At 42.0% G+C, this 6583-nt stretch overlaps 1 long non-coding RNA gene across 2 annotated transcripts in view; it reads left to right on the forward strand.

Moving 5' to 3' along the window:
• Window positions 1-5583, forward strand: part of LOC144318199 (uncharacterized) — a 59454-nt gene extending 53871 nt beyond the window's left edge. For both annotated transcript variants that reach the window (XR_013384017.1, XR_013384016.1), the window contains one exon: window positions 5424-5583. This is a non-coding gene — a long non-coding RNA (uncharacterized LOC144318199). The remainder of the gene's footprint in view (window positions 1-5423) is intronic.
• Window positions 5584-6583: the final 1000 nt, after the last annotated feature.

A 6583-nucleotide genomic window follows, 5' to 3' on the forward strand; every position in this document is an offset into this window, starting at 1 on the left:
TGTCTGCGGCCCAATGAGTAGCTCTTGGTCCAGTGAAACCAAGCATCCCTTCATGGCCTTTAATGATGATTAGATTGGCTAATGATGATGATTAGATGGGCTTGGAATAGCAAGCCAAGTCATTGATTCTCATTTCTGTGTGTCACACACTACGGAATGTGATGGAAGAATTAAGGTTCAATTATGGAATCCCTTTATACTGGGCTCCTTCATGGGTAGTGAGCACTGTGGACAGAGGGTCAGGGTAGGGGGTCATTAACACATGCTGTGTATACACGATGGGCCCAAGTGCTTCCTGGAGCTTCAAATACAGGTTTCCACTTTAGCAGGGAAAAAAAAGTAATTTGTTTCAGAGTTGGATTCTCAGGGCAGTGTTAGAAAAAAAAATTAAAGAAAAGAAAGACAATAGTAGCAGGACTGCTTGTGAGCGAGGCTGGGGAAAGCTGTGACAGGAGGACCTGCAGACCCCACCCCCAACCAGAAGGGGGATGTCACGTTCTACCACATTTAATTAGGTTTAACTCTATATTCAGGTTCTAAATTGTGACATTGAAAACTTGAAACTATGATGTGTGAAACATTTCCATTTGTCATAAAAGTGCCAATCTGTATAAGAAACGGAAACACTCCCCGCACTGCCAACCTCCGCCCCCAGAACTCTGCAACTGTCCCTTTAATTAGGCGTTCATTAATAAATCTATCTCATTCTCAAATCCCCACGCACTTGGTACAGTAGTTCATTAGCACAGGAAGAGGCAATTTAGATTTCCTCAGATAATAGCATCTGTCGCTAATCAAATTAAGGCAGGATGTACAAATGTATCTAACGCTGGACAAGCCAGTGTGGGGTGAGGTGGGGGGGGTCACGACAGAAAAGATCATCTTTAAAACTACAGTCCTGCACCCTCAGTGTATGAGGAGGCAGTCCTCATGCCAGCTATCTTGCCTTATTTTTTCAGTGAAAGCACTTTTATTGATCAGAACATCCATGTTGACATGAGGCTCATCGACTCTTGACACCATATCTAAAAGCAGTGGAGTCACTACCAATGGACTCTCTGAAATCCGTTCATTCATATATGTACTGTGTATATCTGAATATTTATGTGTGCATATGTATGTATATACACAATTATATATACCATATTATATATACATTATATTATATAACAATATAGTGTATATATGTATATAATATGTATATTATATTATAATGAAATTATAATAATATTATATTATTATATAATGTATATATACATATATAATATATATGCGTATATATACACTAACATAAATATATACATAATACATACATGTGTATGTGGATATGTGTGCATATGTGCATGTATGTGAATACTTACGTGTGTATATGTATATATATTTCCATAAATATATACAATAATATATACAAATATATACAATGAATATATATGTGTATATGTGTACATATATAATATAATTACATATAATGCAATTAATATATACTAATAGTATATATATATCATAATTAATATTGATTGAGCTTGTGCCAGGCCTTGGGATGTGGAAGGAGGAGAAAGACACAGGGAATGCATTTACAATTCTGTGTCTGTGAACATGAATGCAGGTGGGACCATATGCATGCCCTCTGCCGACTGCCACCAACGTGGGCACTAGAGATCCAGCATGAACAAACCCATGTCCCTGCCCTTGGGGAGCTGATATTCCAGGACTGGTACAGGGATGGGGCAGACCAGCTAGATGCCATGAGGTAGTGATGTTGGTATGGAGACAACAGAGCAGGTAATGAAAGAAACTGAGAGGGGCATGGAGCAAAGAGAGTCCTGATCTTCTTGGAGTGACTAGGACAGGATTCTGAGAAGATGACCTTTGAGCAGAGACCATAATCATCAAGTAAGGGCACGAGCCACAGATCTGAGAGCCATGAAGAAAGACCCTAAAGTCAAGGTTAGGGATAGAACAATGACAGTTTGGTTTTAAAGACTGTGTTCTGGGGCACTTGGGTGGCTCAGTGGTTCAGTGTCTGCTTTGACTCAGGTCATGATCTTTGGGATTTGGGGATCGAGTTCTGCATTGGCTCCCTGCAAGGAGCCTGCTTCTCCCTCCGCCTATGTCTCTGCCTCTCTCTGTATGTCTTTCATGAATAAATAAATAAAATCTTTTAAAAAGAAAAGGAGACTGTGTTCTTACCCCCCATACTATCCTGCCCATCTTGTTTTGCCATTTGAGACAACATGGATGCACCTTGAGGGCATTATGCCCAGTGAAATAAGTCAGACAAAGAAATACACATATTATGTAATATTATGTAATCTCACATGTGGAATCTAAAAAAAACAAAAAGGACTCAAAGATACAAACTAAATGGCAACAGATGGAGGAGGCAGGAGTGGGGGTGAGGGTGAAATGGGTGGAGGACATCAAATGGTACAAACTTCCAGTTATAAAATATATAAGCCCTGGGAGTATAGCATACAGCATGGTGGCTATCACTGATAATACTGTATTTTATATTTGAAAGTTGCTAGGAGAGCCAATCTTCAAAGATCTTATGAACAGGTTCCCATTATAAGAAAAAAAATTTATAACCATGTATGCTGATAGATATTAGCTAGACTTACCATGCTGATCATTTTGCAATGTATCTATTGAATAATTATGTTGTAGACATGAAAATGATAAATTTTATATGTTAATTACAACTTCGTAAAAGAAATTCATGCTCCCAACTGGCAATGTTGCAGTGATATCCCCCTGACCCTCAGGACAGCTTCCAGAAGACCAAAGTCTTTGGGTTTCAGCAAGGGGAGGGTATGATTGCAGAGCTGAAATGTAAAGGGAACCACCCTGAGGTTGGGGGGAACTAGGACAGCGTGGTGACCCTGAACCCTGGTGAAGAGGGTCGCTCCAGCCAGAAGGCGAAGCTGTGCCATGTGCTGCTGAAACCTTGAGTCAAATAACAAAGAGAAGTAACTGGTGGATCCAGCAGAATGAAGATTTTTGCCGACTTTGGCAAGAACAGTTTCTATGGGTGATGAAGACAAAAACCTGACCATGGTCGTGATTTGAAGAGAGACCACGAGACAAGTAAGAGGGGGCAGCAGGTGGAGTCACTGTTGTGAGGAACTTGGCTATGACAGCTGAAGGAGGATGCAGGGCCCAGGGAGAACATTGTTCTTAAAAGATGTGAACTGCTATGATATTGTCATAAGCTGAGAGTAATGGCTCTGGAGAGAAGGAGAAGCTGATGACGATGAGAGCATGATCATTGTGGGGGGCAGGGGCGGCTGTTCCAGTAGCGACACTTGTCTTGGCTATGTGCAATACCATTTCATCCACTTTAAAGAGGGGATGTAGAGAAAGTGTGTAAAACGTAGCCATGTGAGTAGATTACATGGTGGCAAAGTAGGTTAGTGAGTGGTTCTCCCACTGCTTCTGTTTTCTCAGTGAAATATGGAGTCAGACCCATCGGTGGAGCAGGGGGTATGAGAGGTGAGGAGGTATGAGAATAGACCCTGAAAATGTCGCAGGACACCTGGGAGGAACACCTGAGGTTCCACTCGAGAATTGTAGTCATAAATTAAAAAAAGAGAGGTATCCATCTTGTAGGATGGTTTTCTCCAGTCATGTCCAGCAGCTTGGCTCAGGGGAGAGGTTAAAATTTGAGTTGGGGGCAATTAGGATGGTTGGAGGGTGAAGTGGGGGTCGTTAAGGATGTGTGCAAGGGAGGGAAGGTAAGGATGGAGTGTGGACTCTAAACTGGGCCAGGAAGGTAGTGGACACAGAAGCAGCAAAAAAGAAAATTGGCAACGATGATTGGAGGACCCAATGCATCAAAAAAGGAGTGTGGGAAGTGAGTGGGAAACATGGCAGCAGTTGACCTTGGCGACTGGAAATATCCTTGCATCTTAGTAGTGACCCTGAGGCCTGGCATTGTCTTGTCCACATTACCAGGGCTAGTTGAGGATAAGGAATAGACTCAGGACTAATGGAATCCTGGGAAGTTACTGGCCAATGTGGGGAACCCTAGCAGGTTAATTTTGACTCACTTCCACTAAGAACATGTCATAGAAACTAAAATAAGTTAAAGTAGAAATAAGAAATCTGAGTTACATCTCAGGACAAGAGCTTGGTACCAAATGAGAATCCAAAGTGCATCCATAGCAGGGATCATGAAGTTAGAAGTGATTAGAAATTAAGGAGTATATAAGCAGCATGTGGTGTAGACACAACCATGTGTATACCTGTCATTACACAAAGGCCCAGAGAGAGTTTTCTGAATTTACGAGAGTCCCTGCTGGTTCCACATTCAGATGTCTCTGCCCTTGGATCCTCAAGGTAAACAGTATGCCTTCTGATAGCAGTAAGGTATCGATCTCCCATGGATGGTGAACAGTATGCTGGGCTACAGGATCCCAGGTCACTGTCCAGTGGTCAAGGTTACACTGGGCTGTGTAGCTGGTAGGATAGTGATTCTTTCTGAGGGTTCACTTTAGAAACAGACCATCTTCTCCACTTCTCCCAACTCAGTGTTTACAGAGCAATGAGAGAGTCAAGGTGATTTAGCAAAGGAAGGACAGTATTTAGGGGCACTGGGTTCTAGATCCAACTTTGCCACAAAGTAATCAGTTAGTGAATAATTTAACTTCAGCAGATCCAATCACTGCCACAGAATATTGGCGGACATTATGGTCTAGAACAGTATATTTCAAATATCCATGTGCCTTAAGAATGACCTGGCAAACTTGTTGAAGTATAGGTTCCTTGACCTGGTGACTCTGATTTCGTGTGTCCGGAATGGGACCCGTGCATTTCACTTCTAACCAGCTTGTAGGTGATGCAGAAGCTACACCACACTTTGAGTAGCACTGGTTGAACTGTAATGATGGGAAGAAAAAGAGGAATCAGGAGCACAGTTGGCCAAAGGATACAAAACAAAGAGGAGAAGGCTGAAGAGGATGACCAGGGGAGTCCCCATTTCTTTGTGAAGTTGGGCTTGTGGGAAGGTAGAAACCCTTCCCAAACTCAAGGTAAGGTCGGTTCACGAAGGCCTGGCAACCATATTGATGTTTGGACTGCCTCCTCCAGGCAGCAATTCCTGTGAGTAGAAGTGATGACAGGATAAAAACCATATTGCAGGAATATTATCATGGCAGGAGACAGGGTCACAGGAAAGACTGAAGCCATCACAAGGGAGACCAAAATAAAGATTATCATTCACTGAGAAATCAGGGGTAGGGGTGGGATGAAGACCATAGAACAGAAGGAAAGCAAGGGAAGTAGGAAATTGATGTTCAATCTGAGAAATGATACAAAAGAACAGTAGAATTGAATGAAAATTAGCTGTACAGGCAGAAATGAGGAGATGAGCTTTCGAGACGCTGAGGCTTTTTGACCTTCTGGATCTTTTATCTTTGGGACAGGGGCAGAAAAAAATCACCAGAAGTAGATCTTCTTCTATGTCGGCATGGAACGAAGTTTGATGGATTCTTACTTTGAGTGGAAGAATCAGAGACAAACATCAAGAAGTTAATTTGCGAAACACTCTGGTTTATCATCTAACATAATAGTTTTTTAAAGTAACACCCCATAAAATTACTCATTCTACAATTAGTCTGTTTGCTATGGAACATGGTTTTCTGACATGATTATCATATCTACAAACATGACGTATCCTTAGACATCACACTTGTAAAAGTCAGAGATAAACTTGTTTTGTTGTGAGTCGGGAACGTACAGGAAGCGCTCAAGGATGACCTTGTCACTTTTGGTTCTCTTGGGTTTTGGAAGGTTCTGTTCTGGGTTTTATTACTTTGGTTTTGTTTTCTGATGGTGGGATCTGTGAAGGGAGATTCCAAAGTGAATTAAGCATCGCAAAAAGTTGTTTAAAATGGGGTGGGGGTGGAGGACATCGAGGAAGCTAGACCCAAGCACATCTCCTATTTCAATTTTTGAAACTCTCCGGACCTTTGTCAGTTGCGATGGTCAACTATAAATCCACCATCTCCTGGAACACGTCCTCCTACTTTGGACTGAAATAGAGATAATGGAGCATCCATTAGCTAAATAGACAATTGTTTATTTGATGATCAGTTGATATCTTCCAGAACCAATCATAATTCTTTCAGAACAAGTTATACAACCCTGTGGCTTTTGCCTTTATAAGTCTATACTCCCCACATGGAGTTCAGAGCATAATTTCGATTATAGTCCACTCTGTCTCTGAGACTGCCAATCCCTGAGACCCCAAATAAACGTTTTTGGTTGCTGTGTAGGCTCCTCATCTTCTTGATGGACAGACCTGATGTGCATGGTAACTGGCACCAGTGCGGGTAGTGTCTGCTTTGTTTGCTCCCTTTCCTACACCCTTATTCTGACTAATGAGACAGCGAAGTCCGATGGGAAGAGCATTGGCTGGAAGTCCAGAAGACCTTGCTTGGGGGGAATTAATGACGTACCTCAGGTCCTCTCTTAATAAGGCTTCAGAAACTCCCGGGTAGCTTCCAGAGCTGACAACCAATATGTTTGTAGACCTGTCACTGATGTCTTAGTGGATATTCCTTTCTAAACACATCCCCTTTCT

The sequence above is a fragment of the Canis aureus genome, chromosome 8 (genome assembly GCF_053574225.1).
Source record: "Canis aureus isolate CA01 chromosome 8, VMU_Caureus_v.1.0, whole genome shotgun sequence".
In the NCBI taxonomy this organism is placed as follows: Eukaryota; Metazoa; Chordata; class Mammalia; order Carnivora; family Canidae; genus Canis; species Canis aureus.